Source organism: Acinonyx jubatus, chromosome C1 (genome assembly GCF_027475565.1).
Source record: "Acinonyx jubatus isolate Ajub_Pintada_27869175 chromosome C1, VMU_Ajub_asm_v1.0, whole genome shotgun sequence".
In the NCBI taxonomy this organism is placed as follows: Eukaryota; Metazoa; Chordata; class Mammalia; order Carnivora; family Felidae; genus Acinonyx; species Acinonyx jubatus.
Window position 1 is genome coordinate 73,708,274 of NC_069381.1, and position 20,000 is coordinate 73,728,273.

At 38.7% G+C, this 20,000-nt stretch overlaps 2 long non-coding RNA genes across 5 annotated transcripts in view; one reads left to right on the forward strand and one right to left on the reverse strand.

Annotated features, from left to right (window-relative positions):
• The first annotated feature begins 7,591 nt into the window (after positions 1–7,591).
• Positions 7,592–20,000, forward strand: part of LOC128313919 (uncharacterized) — a 65,214-nt gene continuing 52,805 nt past the window's right edge. For 2 of the 3 annotated variants that reach the window (XR_008295033.1, XR_008295035.1), the window contains exon 1: positions 7,592–8,062. This is a non-coding gene — a long non-coding RNA (uncharacterized LOC128313919). The remainder of the gene's footprint in view (positions 8,063–20,000) is intronic. The other variant, XR_008295034.1, reaches the window with a different exon arrangement.
• The window catches only part of LOC113599268 (uncharacterized), a 60,652-nt gene continuing 48,315 nt past the window's right edge, over positions 7,664–20,000 (reverse strand). For both annotated transcript variants that reach the window (XR_003420034.2, XR_008295036.1), the window contains exons 3-4: positions 18,480–18,529; positions 7,664–7,885 (exon numbers count right to left, since the gene is read on the reverse strand). This is a non-coding gene — a long non-coding RNA (uncharacterized LOC113599268). The remainder of the gene's footprint in view (positions 7,886–18,479; positions 18,530–20,000) is intronic.

Consider the following 20,000-nt stretch of genomic DNA (forward strand, 5'->3'; position numbering starts at 1 on the left):
GGATCCACCTCCACAGTGGTTTTTGTTTAAAATAAAGGCCTTGGTTATTTTCCATTATTACAGAGTGGAAACTACAATACTAGACATCTGAGAACACATCTTTAAAATCCAGTACTGAGTTGGGAAAAACAGAGAGGAGCTCTTGTTTACTTCATTTGCAGAGCGCAATTGACTCTATCTTACTTGACCAGTTTTAACCCAGTTTGACAAACCATGAGCTTGCTTTTCCTTCAGAAAAGCCAATATGCCACCCTGGGTCCCAAACTCCATCTTTCCCAGTGTCATGTCACCAAATAAACCTGTGAACTCCCTTTTTTTGCTAAGCAAGTGGTTCATACATTGAAATTAATTTTTCTGGTGCAAAGACTACACTGTAATTTTCCCTGACTCCTCTCTAAAAGTACAAAGAAATGCTAGCATCAGACAATGTTGAGCCAGAGGAAACTTCCTTGATTCACATGGGAGGAAACGGAGACCGAGAGAAGTGAAGTGACTGCCCACTCTCACACAGGCCCTACCGCGAGCTCCAGGTCTCTGTGCTCCCGGACCATTGGTCTCTCACCACCTCCAGCCTCTCATGGAAGGAAGGAAACTGAAAAGGGACTCAAGAGCAGTATTTCAAGAAGCACAGGGAAACCAAGGGAAGGCGGTAAAGAATTAATGGGATGTGGGAAAGGTTAGGAATGATAAATCCAGGTGATAAAATGAGTGTCAAAGAATCAGGAGCCAGATGGTGGTAGAGGAACCAGGGAAGGGCAGAGATGGTGTAAAAACTAATCTGGCAAAATAAGGACCGTGGAGAGGAAGTAAGTGGTTTTTAAGATGTCTCAAACATGGGGTCGAAGCTAGGTCAAGAGAAGAACAGAAAAGTCCACAGGAATGTTTGTAGACTGGCAGGAGGAGAGGATAAGTGCACTGGTGTCCAAAAGATTCTTTCTGTGCAGTGCTTCTGAGGAAGAAACGGTGACAAACTGCCTCATGAGAATGAACTAGTGGAGGATCGGAGACACACAAGGAATGGCTGCAGTCAAGGTGAATTGTAGGCAGTTGTTTGAGTTTCATCCCAAGAGCATGATGAGAATGTCAGGGCCTGACCCACAGCAAGGGTGCTTCATCTGCTCAGAGACAGAGTATCCTAAAACCATCAGCCCTCGGATGAAAAGCAGGCTGTCCTCGGATGAAAAGCAGGTGTCACCTAGCAGCCCAATGCCAGGCAGAGAGAATTTAGGCTTCCGGATCCCCATCCGTGCCTGCCGGCGGAGGACACCACTCTCCCGGTTAAGACCTGGAATTGTGCATTCGGGAAGGGCCCTGAACAGAGGCCCTCCGGGTTCTTTGTGGTTTCCTGTTCCAAATCACCCTAGTGTATAAAATAAGAATGTGTTCTACGGTGTTCCTCGGCTTATCAGTTCTCGTGTAAGAAATGAAAAATCCTCATGGTCACTTGAAGACATCCACACTTTGGAAACGCCTAGGCTACCAGAACGTGACAATAAAATTCATTTCAATCTGCCAGTCTTAAAAGTTAATCGGACAGGTATGCTTTAGTCTATTCCTGGCTAACATTGAAGCTATGAAAAATTAGGTGATGTTTTTAACCAACTCCTTGGGTTTTTTCTCTCAGACTTCTCTTTTTCTTTCTTTTCTTTTTTTCTCTTTTTATTTATTTATTTATTTATTTTTTAGTTACTTATTTTTTTTTAAAGACTGACGAGTTTGGGCAAGGGCCGAACACTCTAAGCAAATGAACTTGGCAGCAGTGTTTCTGAAACCCTGGGTTCTGGAATACTTTATGGCTCTTCATCACCTTCGAGAGCTGTCCTTATGAGGCCAGGAATCTAGCTGAGTTCCATGTGGGTAGAAAATGTAATGCTCTGGTTGCCTGGATACTCTGGTTAACCGATGGTGACCACATGCATTAGAAACCAGCGTCTGATTCGTAGAAACTTTGAAGGAGATGCCAGCTCTCCTGATATGCAGCAATAGGCAGAAATTGTTGGTAATCTGGCAAATTAAAATATTCATACTGTGTGATGTTTACTGTCTGTTTATATCCCGAAATTTGCACACACTCCAGAGTTATTATTTCCTCCAAATAATTTATCTCTAGTGAATAATGATGTTTTTTGTTGTGAGCCCCTGGTCCAAATAGCAAGTCTTTCCAGTCACGATTATCCACAACTATTAAATGTTTTCCCATTCAATTAAACTTTTCTTACAGAAAGTTTTATTAAAATTGTCAGAAATTATTTAAAAATTAGCATATAAACTAAAGAAAGCAATATTTAAGTAGGATACCCATAAGCCATTTAAAGCATAATTTATGGATATATAGACATTTTAAACAATTAGGGATTTTTCCCCACTGGTTATTAATTCTTTTTGATGATAGTTTTTCTGTCTACCCTCCTCCCGAGCTAAAAAGCACAAGTTATTTATAATTCCTGGTTTTTGAAGAATTTTTGAGGCTTTATTTTTACAACCCCCTGAAAACGAGTGTCAAAGGCTGTGCATCTGCCCTATTTCTATTTACTCTAGCCTCTGTCAAAAGCTCTGCATCTGCCCTATTTCTATTTACTCTACCCTTCTCTCTAGCAGGAAAGCCAAGAGAAAAGAGAAATAAAGGAGAAGGCTGCAATTCTAAATTCCTTAACTCCTGCTCTTTTCCTATCTCACCATATTGGATTTAATCAGCTTGTGCTGAGCATGTGACAGACACTGGGGTGAATAAATAGAACCCCCGTCCTCCAGGAGCTTAAAGACACCTGGGGAATACCTACACGGACACAGATTATAATGTTTACATAATGCAGCAAGTGCAGAAGCTCTTAGTCCAGCCCCAAAACTCTGGGATGTGTTCATAAAATGAAAAAAATGGGGGAAATGGTATGACCATGATCTCCTTGCCAACTTTTTGATGGTCTTTTTACAACCATAGACATCATCTTGCAATTCCCCATCTCCACCAGGTATTAAAAAAGGATCACTTATTTATAGTTCTAGTACGCTATTAGCAAGCACAGCTCTGATTCTAAATGTTCCCATAGAATGCACCTTTCCAAAAAACTTAGGTTAAAAAAAAAAATATGCCAAGCATACCTTGTTCAATATTGACCTGTATGGCATCGATTCCTTAGAGTGTTGTAAATATGAGATTCATTTTAAATACGTGTATGAGTATACCTGAATATATACATGTTTCCTTCTGGATATGAAACTTCAACTCTTATGGTGACTTGAGATGCCGTTAAGAGATTGGTCTAAAAAACCAAATATAAAAATTATCAGGCAATTAGGAATTGGTGGAAGTTCTTAAACTTTATGCATAGTATTACAAACATTGTAGCCTGAGAGCGTTGACCAACAAGTCTGACTACTGGTTGAAAGAAACCATGGCTGGAGTACGTCATGATATACTTCGGGAAATGTGAAGAAAACATAGGAGTGACGGCCTAAGTAGAGTACTAGGAGCCTATATTCTCAGAGACCATACTCTAACAAACGTGTTGTATCTCGCTCTATCGTTCACCTGTCTGTAACAGGAACTCTACTCCACTGGCTTCACCAAATAGGAATTTTTCATTTAGGGGGAGGCAGGCGGGGGCTAGTTCAATGGCCCTGAATTTCATCAGAGACTTAATTTCCCCTGTCTTTCCTATCATCCTCAGCGTGTATGTTTTCCCCTTATGGTCACAAGATGGTCCCTTTACCTCCAGGCATTGTGTCTGCATCCCAAGTGAAAAGAAGGAATGGCAAAAGGTATGTAGCAGCTGAGTTTGTCCCTTTTAATAGGAAAACAATTGGTTGCCAAGAGCCTCCACTGGTAGAGTTTGCGCACGTATCATTGAATAGAACTAGTCACATGACCTTAGCTGTAAAAGAATCTGGGAGGTGGGAAATTTTAACTGGCACATAGCCCAGTCTCAAACCAATCCAAGTTATCTTGATAAGGAACAAAGAAGACACAGATATTGTAGAGAACTGGTGCCAATGCATTCAGCCTTTCCAATTCTATAAGGTGTAGCTCTACAGCCCAATGCATGCAACTTCCCTATATTTATATAAAATGTAGCACTGTCATAAAATAAACATATCAAATAATTTCCATATCTCCTTTTCTCAGTACATTTTCCTTGGGTAAACAGGAAGTATTTTCTAAATGTGTCAAGTGGCCTGACCATTTTTAAAGACACCCAATATTTCTATAACTAGAGATATATCCTCCATTCTGGATCTTAACCTCACACGATGCTATATTTTTAAAGGCTTTGTGTCCTTACTGCTGGAAGTTTATTTGCTGGCTTATAATAAATGCATGCATAACATTAAGTAATGCTTTAATACACAAGGCAGGTACGAGGGTTTCTGAGCAACCCCAGGAATTGTGATCTAGGTCAGTGATAAAAGAAGAGACAGGATGATATATTTTTATCATCATATATCACTCTCATTAAAAAGCATTTGTTAAACACCCACATGCATGTATCATAGTTGTCAAAATAAAACAAAGAGATGTTTTACTCTAATCAACTCTTGATTTTATTAATCCTGTTACCTATTTTCTGTAAACCCTTTCTCCACTCAGCAGTACCTCAACAAGAACAGAGTGGGGAGGGGGGCAGAATGATAAAACTCAAACCAGTCAACATAATTTTGTTATTAGCTATAGTGAAAGGTTTGCTGAGGGAGAGATTGACGCCATTTGTAACATGAGATTTGTTTGTCTGTGGATTTCAATTATCCATGCTATTTCCCTATTTCCAGGGCTAATCAAGAGTTGGATAAATCTGAAACTATTGCTTTGGAGCAAGATTTGGTTGCTATCTGTCAGAAATCATAATTAAGATCAAAAAGCATTTATTCCACCCTACTTTTGTGCAAGGCATTGTACTAGCTGGTAGCAGTTAGGGACATTTTGAAAAAGGAATGTTATAGCAGCCCTCTCACCACATGCACATTTTCTTAGAAAAAGCAAGTAATGAGTACATAAGTGTATAACCTTCAACATGATGGGAGGAAAGAGTACAAGTAGTTTTTTCCTCAATAATTAGATTCAGATTCTTAGGAGTCTGGCTGAAGGCATCAGCCGACATGTATCATCTCATCCAGTTATCCCAAAAGGGAAGTTTGAATGTTCAATTTACACAAATGTGTTGACTTAGGTTTTGCAAATTAAAGACTTTTTTTTTTTTAATGTTTCACGCTATGTCCCACATCAGACTCTGTCTCAATCTTCCTTTGACTGAAGTACAAAGAGACGGCTCTGCCGATTTCGATGTGACCTTGGGAAAATCACTCACTTAACCTTTCTGGGCTTCCTTTCCTTCATCTTTAAAATGGGGGCAACACTGTCTACTCTGTGAAGCCACTGTAAAGTGTAATGTGTTACAGTAATATAAGGTATTGTTTCATTAATCCAAATATACTGTTGAGGAATCTTTTTTTAATATACCCAAAGCTTTATAAAAATGCAATCAAACAATAAATACTGTTTGTAACAACTTTCCAAACATCAGCAAATGGAGATCTATGTCATAATAAGCTATCTTATTGTACCATATCTTTGAACATGGTATTCGAACCATATTCAATTTCATGAGTGGACTCCCCTAGATTGATGTTTCCTCTACAGATTCTTACCAGTTCATAAGTGGCATTTTCTTTCTTTTTCTTTTTTTCTAATTATATAGGTTTCAGGTGTACAGCTTTATAATTCAACGTCTGTATACACTACAAACTCATTGCCACCCCAAGTCTAGTTAATTCCACTATACAGTTAACCCCTTCATCTATTTGGCCCACCTCCAAACCCATTCCTCTCTGGTAACCACTAGTCTGTTCTCTGTATCAATGAGTTTGCTTTTGTCTTATTTTATTCATTCGTTTGTTTTCATAGGGTTTTTTTAGATCCCACCTATGAGTGAAGGCATACAGTATTTGTCTCTCTCCATCTGGCTTATATTGTTTACCATAATACCCTCAAGGTCCATCCAGGCTGTCACAAATGGCAAGACTTCACTCTTTCTGTGGCTGAGTAATAGTCCATTGTGTATATATACCACATCTTCTTTATCCATTCATCTCATCTACTGATGGACACTTGGGCTGTTTCCATAACTTGGCTATTGTAAGTAATGCTGCAATGAACATAGGGGTGCATATATCTTTTCAAATCAGTGTTTTCATATTCTTCAGATAAATACCCAGAAGTCAAACAGCTGGACCATATGGTGTTTCTACTCTTAATTTTTTTTTTTTTGAGGAATCTCCATACTGTTTTCCATAGTAGCTACATCAATCACAATCCCACCCACAGTGTTCACAGGTTCCCTTTGCTTCCACATCTTCTCCAACACTTGTTATTTCCTACCTTTTTGATAATAGTCATTCTGGCAGATGTGAACAATATCTTATTGTGATTTCAATTTGCATTTTCCTAATAATTAGTGATGCTAAGAATCTTTATCTCATGTTGGAGTCATTGAGCTTTTGAGTGACTTTGAGCTTTGAATAATTTTGCTGAAGTATCACATGGTCTCAAAGACCAGACAGCATTAACAAGCTAATTGGGCATTCTCTGGTTTTTTAAGTGAGTGCCAAGGTAGTATACAATGGACTTCTGCTTCAGAAATTTTGTTTAGGGTAATCCTACTGTGGAAATGGAAACTACTTTCCAAGTTTGCTGAGGTAAATGGTCCTTAGCCTTCAGAAAGGACAGGTGGGCAAGTAGATATGGCCATCACTTATTTATTTAGTGTCGAGTACTACTAATACCTATGAAATGTATCCAAAGAAACCTTCACATTTGTATGTGCATTTTCTCCTTTAAGGAATGCACTAAAATTAAGAAGACATTGCTGAAATGGGTGTGTTAGTCCTCACAAATTGCTACCATCAAAAATCTGGTTATTGTTTTCTCCTTTGTAACCTAAGTTCCAGCTTTGCCCAACACAAAGGACACTCAACAATGAAAATACCATGTAATTCTCACTTAATATTCTGCATTAAATTACCTATGGTTGCTCAACTCTTTAGTCCTTGATATCATTATAAATCTTTTTTGGGGAGACTAATTTTTATAGGAAAACATGTGTGTGTGTGTGTGTGTGTGTGTGTGTGTGTGTACACATATTTCAAAAACATTTGATGGAAGAGTTTTTTTATTATTATTTCTTTCTAAACTTCTGCTCATTTCTTCTGGTGATTTGTAATGATAGGTTCATGCTAAATAACATCAGGTATTGCACTATACTATTTATAAGGCATGCTTCCAAATATTTGTGGGTAATTTCTAAAATGGGTTCTGAGCAGAGGATCTTAGAGAGGAAAAAGTATCATTAGTATCCCTCCTCGGCTAATTTAGCCAAGTACATTCCAGAACTCTCCCAATCAGTATATTAAGCAGATGTGGTCTTTGTCCACCTAGTATGTTGTGTTAGACCTTTCAACACTCTGCAGTCTTTTTATCACTCAGCTGCCAAGTTCCCTAGGGTAATCATAGACAGCTTGTCAATTTAATTGCAAAGAAACAGGCTTTCTTGTGACCATTCCAATTTTAGCTGCTACTTTAAATTGTACATGATAGTTCTTCCATGCTGTCTGCCCTTTAAACAGTGTGGATCTCTGCAAGCCTCTTAATGGTGATGGAAAGAAGAGGCAGGGATGAAAATCTGGCTTGCTGATAGAGCCTACAACATGCACTTTATTAAGTTGCTGCTTTAGGAAAGGAAGCTTTTCCTTGAGCCCTGTATGTCACCATTACATTGCCAACACTAAATTATTTTTTTTCTTTTCAGTGTTCCACTTTCATGCATATTTTCCTCCTTTCTGGGTGATAGAGGATTCATAGGCCATCTGGATTCTGAAACATCTGGACACTGAATTTCTTCAGAGGAGAATCAGAGGAAAGAGACGATCAGTGGTACTGGGTGTCTCCGGAGAGATTTAAATCAACGATGATATTTTGGTTGCTCCCTTTGGAACATTAACACAAAAAGTGAAAGGAAAAAACAACACATCACAGGAACCCAGTGTTCTAAGAACACCAAGAGTGTATAAGAAGGTAGGACTTTTAATATGAATTTAAGTCAATAACTGGATACATCTCTATATGTAAAACTTCCCCCTATTTTTTCCATTGTTATGCATTTTGGATTTAATGTAGTTAGATATACTTTTAACACTGCTGGGTGTAGATGGCGCATCCTTTGAACCCATTTTACTTTAAGCCATGTATAATTCAATTCAATAAACCCTTATTTATCAAGTTTTATATGTAAAGTCACAAAACTACCATACTAAAAATGCTGAGATGTTCAGCTTGGTAGAAAGACTAGTCGTGAGCACCTCTTGGGTAAATCAAGAAGAGTTACATTTCTAAGATACACAGAAGATTAGAACAAAGAGATAAACAATGTTTCCTAGGACGGTGGGAGCTGTAAACTTCTGGAGCCAAAAATCAAGAACCAAGGTGATAATATATGAATGAAATAGGGTCTCAGACCTTTAGAACGTTCAAATGGTCTCTTACAAGCTCAGCTTTAGGTATGCATGTGTATACGTGTGTGTGTAAGGATCTGCAACAGGCTTAGAGGCTGCTCTGGAAATGCTCAGGGGACCACCTATTCTAGGCCATCAATCTTGGTGTTATACCATACATAACATGAGTGCACGGTTTCCATACAGTCTAGCCAACCCCAAGCAAGTGCTTACCTATCACCCTCAGGCTTTCCCCACTAATGTAGCCGGGGCCACTGCCTTCCCTGAACTTGAGCTTCAGAACCAGAACAAGGGCCAGTTGCTCAGACTGCTCAGCGAATCTCAGGAAGCAGCCCTTAGACCAGTAGTAAAGCTTCTCCTTTGTGCAAAGGCACTAGATTCAGCTGTCAGGAAGTATGCGGAGATGTATAGATCCTGTGATTTATTCCCCACACTGTTAAAAAATTTTTTTCTTCTACTATATTTTCTCTGGTAAATATGTGGGTTCTTAATTGATAGATATTCTTTGCTGAAAAAACTGAAATTGCTACAAAGCACTCTCTAAAGGACATGAGTTTGAAGCAACTAATCTTCCACAACTTCAGGCAGATTTCCTGAACTATGTGATGCTTTGCCATACTTAAAAAAAAGAAAAAAATGTTTTAAAACATGCCAGTTTAAGTTGATTTCTAAGAATCCAGAACAGTTCAAAAGAAAAAGAATTCAACAGCAAAATTTTAGTAACTATTTTTTTAATTAGGCATATCTACATTTAAATATAATAACTCTCTGAAATAAGGGACTACAGACATAGTCTCTGTTTTCTGCAAGTCCACTGTGCCCTCAATTTCCTCTAACTGCATCTTTGGTGAGCCCCACAATGAAGTACAATATTAGATGTTCACTTGTATGATATCAACCTTGTATGAAGAGAATGAATAAAAAATGAAGTTCTTAGCTGTGATCTATTTCAGATTAGCCATTTTCATTTATAAAACTGTTTATTTTACTTTGTCAGCTTGAAGGTCAATCCAACTTCAAATTGCACCTTGTAGAATTTCAACAAAGATATGAGGCCCATCTCTGCTTCCTTTAAGACTAAAGGGGAAAAGCTGAGTCTTAACACGGGTATTAGGCAGAGCTTTATGAAATGGACCAGATCAACACTGATAGAAAACTCTCAAAGACACTCTACTTTGAAGTCAAAACATCAGGGCCTGGACAAGGTGGCAGATGGCATCAGGATTAACAAGCATTAATTGTGGACATTAACCCACAGCAAGCTGTAAGCACAAGTTCAAAGGAACACTTGTCACACACTAAGGGAGGAATAAACCACAAAAAATTATAACAGCTATCATTTTACGTACAGTGTATCAGGGACTATTCTGTGCATTTAAAATTTTTTTTAATGTTTACTTTTGAGAGAGAGAGAGAGAGAGAGAGAGAGAGAGAGAGAGAGAATCCAATGCAGAGAATCCACGCTGTCAGTGCAGAGCCTACATGGGGCTCGAACCCACAAACCCTGAGATCATGACCGAGCCAAAATCAAGAGTCAGACACTCAATGAACTGAGCCACCCAGGTGCCCCTATTCTGTGCATTTTAAAAATTTTTTTAACGTTTATTTATTTTTGAGAGAGACACACACAGAGTATGAGGGGGGTGGGCAGAGAGAGAGAGAGAGACGCAGAATGTGAAGCAGACTCCAGGCTCTGAGCTGTCAGCACAGAGCCGGATGCAGGGCTTGAACCCACGAGCCGAGCCGTGAGATCATTACCTGAGCCGAAGCTAGATGCTTAACTGACTGAGTCACCCAAGCACCCCATTCTGTGCATTTTAGAACGATCATCTCACATCTCCACACTAACTCTTTCAGGTAGGTACTGCTGTTATCCCATTGTACAGATGACGAAGCTGAGGGACATGGAGGTTAAGAACCTTGACCAAGATCACACAAGCCAAGTACATGAAGAAACAAGGACTCAAAAACCCAGGCAGAAAGACTCCGATACTCGTATTCTGAATGAGAATGGTATGTGTATATGCAGTGTGAAGAACACTATGAAGGACACAACCCAGTATGCTCAGATACTGATGTACATGAAAGCAGGCCCAGTCCCTCCTACATAGTACCATAAACTCTTACATCATCACACTTTACTATAATGATGCATTTCACGCCTGCCCCACATGATTGTAAGCTTCACTAAGAGACCATGTCCGTTTTCTTCACATTATAAGGTCAGTGCCTAGCATATCACCTTGTCACACTGTAGCCGTTTGATTAATATTTGTAGACTAAATATTCAATAATTAGATCTATTGAATATTTATTGAAATGTGATTTCTTGTGAGTCACTGTCCATTCCTTAAAGAGGCTATAAATAAGGCCACAGAAGGGTGCCTGTGTTGCTCAATAGTTTAAGCATCTGACTTCGGCTCAGGTCATGATCTCACAGTCCGAGGGTTCGAGCCCCGCATCGGACTCTGTGCTGACAGCTCAGAGCCTGGATCCTGCTTCGGATTCTGTGTCTCCCTCTCTCTCTGCCCCTCCCCCTCCCAAAAGTAAATAAACATTAAAAAAATTTTAATAAGGCCACAGAGTCCAGTAAAAAGAACATGAAATTCAGACACAAATAACTTAGGTTCTGATCTGAACACCACAACATCCGTAGTGCTGTGGTCTTGGACAAACCACTAAACCTCTGAAATCTCAATTTTATCATCTGACCAGGAAGCACAGTAAAAATACGTTTCTTAAGCAAATTTGGGGTGTCCTACAAACTATCATTATGGTAACGACAGGTTCTTCTATTTGGTGGTGAAATATCTAAAAAGCCAAATATTTTTTTATGGATTCTGGAAACAGGAACACAGAACAGGAAGTCATAAATACCAAATGCTCACTTCACTGAAAAGACCCTGTATCCTCAAACTTAACCTGAATAGGCCTGGCTGCTTTTCTTGTAATATATCCCATCTTGGAACTTGTGCTATAGGAAACAGCAGCCTGGGTATGCCTCTGGGATTAAAGCATTTCTTAAGTGATTCAGATCATCAGAACTTCTGCCCCTTAAAATGGGCTGGCTTTTTAAAAAAAAGTTTTAAGTACCTTGAATTCTTTATCCAGAGCTTAACTCCCCAGAGGCATGTTAGGGCTTTTACTCAAGTAGATCTTCTCAATATTCCAACCATTCTTCCTGAAGATACTGCTTCCTCTTAGGTTGGCTTTTTTTGGGAAGCAGTCTTTTGTCTTCAGTAAGGAAAATAGTTTTGCTTTTTGCTTACATATTTTCCTTTTCCGAAAGGACCAAGCTCAGAAACTACTGTGAGATAAAATCATAGATGCACTATTTCATATGGCCTGAACCCAGATTTATTTTTTTCTTTGATGGGAATTTTAGCAATGCCCATAAAATATATGGCTTTCCTAAATCAGTCAGTCACAAAAAGGAAGTATGCCTGTATTTGGCAAGTGAATTTAAAAGTGGATCCTCATGTTGTAATAATCCCTTTAAATTTTTTTTAATGTTTATTTATTTTGGAGAGAGAGAGAGACAGAGTGTGAGTGGGGGAGGGCAGAGAGAGAGGAAGACACAGAATCTGAAGCAGGCTCCACGCTGTGAGCTGTCAGCACAGAGCCCAACACGGGGCTCATACTCACAAACTGCTAGATCATGACCTGAGCCAAAGCCGGACACTTAACCGACTGAGCCACCCAGGTGCCCCTGTAAAATCTCTTTATAAATGGAGTTAGTTATTAAAGTAATTTTACCACTTTAACCTTACTTACACCGGTTTTAGCCCCAGCTGAAAACCACAACTTTTAAAATATTCTTTAAAACCAAATTCCACTATAACAAAAACTATGAATAAGTCTGTTATTAAGTATAATAAAAGCTGACATATTTTTTATGATTATAAGCATTACTAATATAAAAACAGATTTTAAAATTACAAACACATCTCAAAAAGTGACCTATCCAGGGGTTCTTGACTATGGTCCATTCATAAAAGTAAGAAAGTCTTTGAATTTGGATAAAAACAAAAATTTCACTTTTATTTCCAGGTCTGATTAAAATGTTACATTTCCTTTCATTACAGATGTTAGGAACCAACCACAATAGTATTAGTAGTACCTGTGATTTTGTCACCAATAAAAAACACAAACATTTTCCAATTATATTATAGTTACTGCAAATATTTCAAAATATCATTTTTATCCATTACTAGAGCATGTTAACTAATTGTTAATAAAAAAGAACCATATTTCTAGATCACAGCATTTTAATATTTTCTAACTGCGTTTCCGTATAATTAGATTCCTTTGTAACCCTATATAATTTACTTCATGCATTTAAACACTTTGTTCTGAGAGGGAGTCCATACACAGGCTTTACCAAACTGCCAAAGGGCTCTTTGGCACCAAAAGAAGTTATGAACCCCAATTTTAAAAGCCCCATATTTAAATAATTTAGTGTATACTATGGACTGAATTGTGTCCCCCCAAAATTCACATGCTGAAACCCTAACCCCCAATGTGACTGTATTTGGAGATGGGGCCTTTACGGAAGTAATTGAGGTTAAATGAGGTCATAAGAGTAGAGCCTTGGTTCAATAACATTAATATCCTTATAACAAGAGATACCAGGGCTCACTCCTTCTCCCTGCTAGTGAGGACACAGCAAGATGGTAGCCATCTGCAAACCAGAAAGAGAGCTCTTACCAGAACGTCTCATGCTGGCAGCCTAACCTTGGACTTCCAGCCTAGAGAACTGTGAGAAAACAAATTTCTGTCAAGCCACCCAATCTGTAATATTTTGTCATGGCAGCCTGAGCTGACTGATACAGAGTAACATTAGGTATATCCTTTTTGAAGGCTTCCTTACCACTTTCTGTGGTTGCAAACTTGGGTGTTACTGGGGAATTCACCGTACTCCATCAAGATGCAAGCCTCAGAGCCATTTTTAAGGGAAAAGTCCTAGAAGTTATTTAAATAGATATCCTAAAAAGGAGCCAATCTATTAGACAATAATACATAACATTTTTAGATACAGCTCTGATTTGTCTCAGAAGTAAATGGCAATTGCTACAACCGCTATCAGATTCCAGATTCTACTTCCATTGGCAACATTATTTTCCCAAGTCCCCTGTGCTCCAACTCCCTTCTGAGACACTCCACTTCTCCTTGGCAGGCCCCCACCTGCCCCACAGGAAACGCCACAATTCACCCAATTAGGCAGCTGGATGTCCCGACTGCAGGTGGCTAATTGTGAAAAGGATTTTTGTTAAGGACCCGTCTTCCTACATCAGCACTATAACCAACTTCAGAAAACACACCATACCATTTCTGGTTAACCTTAAAACAATCACGTGAAAATAAAGAGGACTGTCAGTAGAGCAATTTTATAAATAGCTAAAATTAAACAGAGCAAGACTGGCAGTGCTAATGCATAAGCAAAGAACTGACTTCCTGCATTTCATTGAGAATTCCTGATAGCAAACTGCAGTATGTTTATTATACATTAATTCAACACAGCATTCAAAATGAATTTATGCCCTGGCTGAAGGGTGCGATATTGAAACTAAATATTATTTATTATCTTAATATTAGTAACCATACTAAAAAAAAATGTGTTAACAATTCGGAGTGTTTAAAAAGCTAAGGATACCATAGCTCTACTTACCAACCAACAGCTCTTGCCTTAATTTATGCAAGTGTAGCCCTATAGCTAAAAGCTTTGTATATTTGTTTCCCCATGGTATTAGTGCTCAAAAATAGGACACTCTTTCAAGGGCACCTTATAAACACAGAACTATAATTTATTTGGCAAATTAAAGCTCATATAAAATGTGCACACAGAGGTACAGATTAACATATTTAATTTCAATATTACCTGCAAACCTATTTTTTCCCATACACTGTTCTAATTAGTCATATAAAATCGAGTCTGTGTATTATAAGCAATTATTTTAGTGGAAATAGAACTGGATCTGAATTAAATATACTGTAAAAAGATAACACTTTTATGGAAATTAATATATCCATTTGTATCTAGAAAAATGTGTTCTAGTTAAATGGCAAGAGAATGTTGAGCATTCCAAACCTGATTGCGATAAAAGTTGAGGTTTTTTTATGATTTAATAATACAGAATAATATGCAATCTTGGCATTATACCAATATTTATATTTTGATGATATTTCCAAGTTTCCAAATCCCCAGTAACCATTAGATTCATTTTTGTAGTGGAATTTTTCCTATTAGCAATATTAACTCCCCCTACAGTTGAACATGCAAATTGTTTGCGAACATTTTATTTAGTAATCGAGTCTTTTCCTATTTAAGCCTGTCCTGGGAACTACAGTGTTGTAGGTACCAAGCTTCCATTGCATTAACATAGTTGAAAATAGATGTTAATAAAGAATTATGCCTGCAGGTAAATGGAAGCTATAACTTTAGTGGCAGAGGCGTTAAGCTTTCTAAAAGTTGTCATAAACGGACATAAAGGCTTCACCACATAAGGAGATTTTTGAAAAGGACAAATTAAATTGAAGACACCTTGACCTAACACCGGGCATGTGAGTGGAGATGATCTAATGCTCCAGACTATCAGCGGCTCAGATAACCTCCCCAGAGAAAACTTCCCCAAACACCTGATCTCAGAGGGCTCTCCTGCCCTAGCCACACCCATTACTTACCTCCCCATCTGGTGTGTTACTTTCATAGGACAAATCAAAGTTGTTCATTTCCTTGTTTACTATTTGTTTTCCCCATTAAAAGAGACTCTGTAAGGATAAAGGCCAATCAAGCATTTAGTGCTTCTCCTGGCACAAAGAGGAGCTTGATTACCATTTTTTGAATGAATGAATAAGTGAATGAATGAATGAACAAATGAGTGAGCTAATGAGATATTTCTTTAAAATATTTCTGTAAGATTATCTAGTATTTGACTGTCAAGTAATCTCATAGTTCTTAAAAGGTCTTTAAACTATTCCCTTTGATTCAGGATTAGCTGCCCATTGTATTCACAAAAACAGGGGCTAGAATTGTGTCCTTCCCCCTTTGAGTACCTTCCCAAGCAGATGAGAATCTACCTTGCAAATTTGCAAATTACAATGCATCTTGTGTGAGGAGAACCCACAGAACTCCCTGAATGATACATGATTGTTTTTCAGCTACCCATCCTGGCCCCAAGTAACTCTTCCTGCAAAACGCCAAGTCCCTCTCCTGTCTCTCTATGCTAACTAAGTCTCATCACTCTCACCTCGTGAATGGTTTCCTGGTTAGGGGCAGTTAAAACTAAGAAGTCCAACTAGCAAAGCACCCTAAGATTCACCATAGTTAACTAATTTTGAACATTGTCACCCTTTGGTCTGCCCAGCTTCTAAAGACTTTCAGAAAAGGCAAGCCCACAACATTTATTATCATGTGTTATAATGTCAAAACATTCTTCCTCCGATATCCCTCAATCCTTAGTAGAGGCTTTTCTTTTTCTTTTTGGATTTTCATTGTAGACGGACTATAGCTTGTCACCACTCGTTAACCATGCCCTGTTCTAACATTACAGCAAAGGACAAACAGGTCCGGCCACCTGGTCTCTTCTGTAGCATTCATTATTTTACATGCCTAGTTCCATTCTTCTTTCCAACTTAAAAAAAGGCTTCTGCAACTCTCAGTCTGGGTATCACACCGCCAGCCATACCATACCTGGTTTCTATTATTCCTCTCTAGCTTTTATGAGGTTTTTATCTTTTTTTAAAATAAAATGACTGAAAAATTAAATATTACTCACAATCCCACCTTATTTTGGTCTCAGTCATTGTACCTCAAGAGGCTGTTTTGCAATTCTGCCATTCATTCATCCTGCTTTCTCCCCTGTATTTAATACACATTTTAAGCAGAAACTTCCATTACCCTGTCCTTGAAGCCCTTCATTATTCACTTCTGCCCAGCTAAAAGATTTTAATTCATTGTTTTATAGTCTTTCTCTTCTTAGCATTTTGAATGGCTTCCCACTGCTCATGAGTTCAAAATCCTCACATGGCCCCTTACGCAATCTGGCTCCTACCTTCCCTTCAACTGCATTTCACATCACCCTCCCATGGCACACCATGTTCTTGCCCCACTTGCCCGTGCTCTGTTCAGTGTGCACCCGCCCCTGGCCGCCCCAGGTTGCCTGCTCAGACAATTGCTCTGTCTGAGTTGGCTGACTCCTTCCTACTTCTCCTTCAGGTCTCCTTGAAAGCACCACTTTCTGGGGCATCTGGGTGGCTAGTCAGTTGAGTGTTCGACTCGGGTCATGATCCCAGGGTGGTGGGATCAAGCTCTCACTTTGGGCTTGACAATGAGCTCCTGCTTAGGATTCTCTCTCTCTCTCCTTCTGCCCCCCTCCCCCACTGGCACTTGTGCTCTCTGAATGAATGAATGAATGAATGAATGAATGAATGAATGAATTAGTGCCACTTTCTGTGGGAGGCTCACCCTGAGCTGACCGTCTTCCACCAGAGCCCCATGAGGTTTTCCTTCATAGAACTTTCTCATTATTGCAATTACATCTTTAGCTCATTAAGTATGTGTTTAATGCCTGAAGCATGAAGACAGCCTGGTCCCTGGTTCTCTTGTCTCTCTCCAGCATCACAACTTTGGCAGTCTCATCCACCTCAGGGTTTTAAACACCATCACCATACTGACAATTCCCAAAACCAGATGCAGGCATACATCCACTCCAGAGTCCTTTCCCAAACTCCGGACTCTGGAATCTAATTTCCTACTTGGCAGTTGGCCTACATATACTTAAAGACAGTATCAAACTTCACACATCTACCTCTGAATTCCAGCCTTCCGCCGAAAACCTGTTCTACCTGCAGCCTTCCCCCATACCCATTGATGGCAACTCCACCCTTCCAGGCGCTCAGGTCAGAGAACCTTGGAGTCCTTCTTCACATGCCGTTCTCTTTTACCTTCATCCAATCTCAGGAAATCCTGTCAGCTATTCCTTCAAAATATGTTCAAATTGTATCCATTTCTCACTACTTCCCCTGGACCTTCCTGGGTCTGAGCCACCTCACCACTCTCCTGAATTAGTGTGTGAGCCTCCTGGCTGGTCTCCCTGAGAACCTTGTCATCCACACTCTGTTTCAACACAACAGCGGCGTGGAACTTCTAAAATTCACGTGAGATTGTGTCACTCTGTTGCTCAAACTCTTGCAATAGCTCCCTATTTCCCTTTAAGGAAGAACCAAAGACATTACAGTGGTCTGTATTGTCTGTCTGACTTCATTTCTTCGTTACTCTGCTTCAACCACATGAGCCATTTTGCATTTCCTCAGAGGGACAGGCACATTCCTCCTAAGGATCTCACACTGACTGGGCTCTCATCTGGGAATGCCCTTCACCCAGATATCCCCATGGATAAGCCCTCACCTCCTTCCAAATTTATTTTTCTTCTTCTATACTAATTATCACCCTCTAACATCCTATTTAATCTACTTGTTTTTTTACATCTGTTATTTTTTTATCAACAAGAGTATCAAATAAGGGTTTTGGTTCTGAAGTCACGGGCTTTGTTGTCTGATACATCGCAAGCAGCTGAAACACAGTAGGTTCTCAACTGTTTGTGAGATGAATAGAGAGGAACTTCCTATACAAACTGGACTTACACGTGTTTCAAGGATAAGAGAAACAGTGTGTGAGAGAGTGCTTTGTGGGCCCAGTCCTCTTCGATGAAGACCTCAATCTTTATTCCTTCTACAGAAGTCTGCACTGTTGTCAATGGTATGTTTTTTCCCACATAATCTATTTACATATACCTGTAACAAATACACTATTGTTTCATGTGAGTTTTTAAATAATGAACAGCATCATACAACTGAAGAACAAAAACCCTTTGCAACAAGTAAGGTTCTAAGTGTGTGTGAGATTATTGTTACTTGGGGGTGGGGAATAAGGGACTCTCAAAACAAGTGATGAAATACAGATTTTTGCAGTAACCCTATACCTTAACTCCAGCATGACCCTTGAATATCCCTCTTCTGAAAATGGAGTGCCCTATGAAAATAGAAATAAATGCAATTTCCGTAAGGTTAAGGCAAAGATTGAGGAAAATAAAATTCACTTTTCTAAGAGATGGTCTATTTGGTTTGTTACTCTCTGTGTGTTCTAAAGGATTCTGGTGGGATTTATATTCAATTTCTGAAAAAAGTGCCGAGAGTTCTGGACTTAAACACATCACAAAGGATATTTTCTCAGTCTTCTAAACATTTGATGCTTAAGTCTACTTCTAATTCCTGACCTCAAAGTTGATGTAACTTATAATTTACATAATATAAATTATATACAATATATATAATTATAATCTAGCATTTACTTGTTTCCGGAACATTTGACTATTTTTAGACTAACTTACTGCATTATTCATCTTTATTATCCACATATAATAATCAGATAACACTACCTTCAATGGTCTCTTGAATGAAAACCATTAATTGGTTCCTTTGAACTGCTTTTCCCCTACTGAAAGCTACTTATTTACCTTAAAAGTAGATTATGCCACTTTCTCTTTTAAAGACCTTCTCCCATTATTAGTTTTTGTAACTTTGCCAATTTTTGTATAATTTTTGCGGTCTCCGTCAATATTTTTAAATTAATTATGATTTCTAAACAAGTTAAAATAGGCCTAGAATAGGTTCGTTGTCGTTTAACCCGATAAATCTAGCAAGTAAAATTGAAAGCCGGAGTCAATGAAGCCACGTCGGGGTATCATTGCCAATTTAGCTATCAAAAGTAATCCATGATGATAGAGTTTATTACAAAGTACATTTAACACATTAATTATTAATCTACAGTGCAAAGCTTTTAACAAAAGTCTGTCCTTGATTGCTTTGTTTTCCCAAGTAGTTAGAGTCTACAGTTTTGTAATCTAAGACTAGTATTTGGCGCCTTGATCAAATTCCCAAAGTTCTGTAATGTCTCTTTTTATTGCCAGTAAATCCAGATGGAAGTGGCTTTTAGTGTTGTGATTGAGTGTGCATTTATTAATGTTATCTATTAAGCACACACTGCACATTGCCCATGTAAGAACTTTCGGAATCATACTTGATAAATGTATTAAGCAAGTCCAAAAGGTTTCAGAACAAAATGAAGACTTTAGTATGTAAATTAAAACACTTTGTTGGCACTTAAAAAGCATCTTGGACATAAAGTTCTGACTCATTAATTATATATTAGAGCAAAGCCTCTCATCAATACAGTTTTTTAAACTATAGGCACAAGTTCCCAAAATGGACTTTAGCTGAAATTCAAGGAGAAGGAGAGAAAGGAAGCCAATCAGAAAAATAGTAGCTCCTCACAGGGGAGGAAGGTTGGGAGATCAGGGGACAGATGTAAACTGAGCTGTGGGCATCATCTACTATTTTGGAACATTTCTGCGTGAAAAGACTAACAGAGAATTGATAGCGTCAACTCCCACAAAATTGTCAAAAAAATAACTTTTGCAGAGGCAGGGATATATTCTCCAACT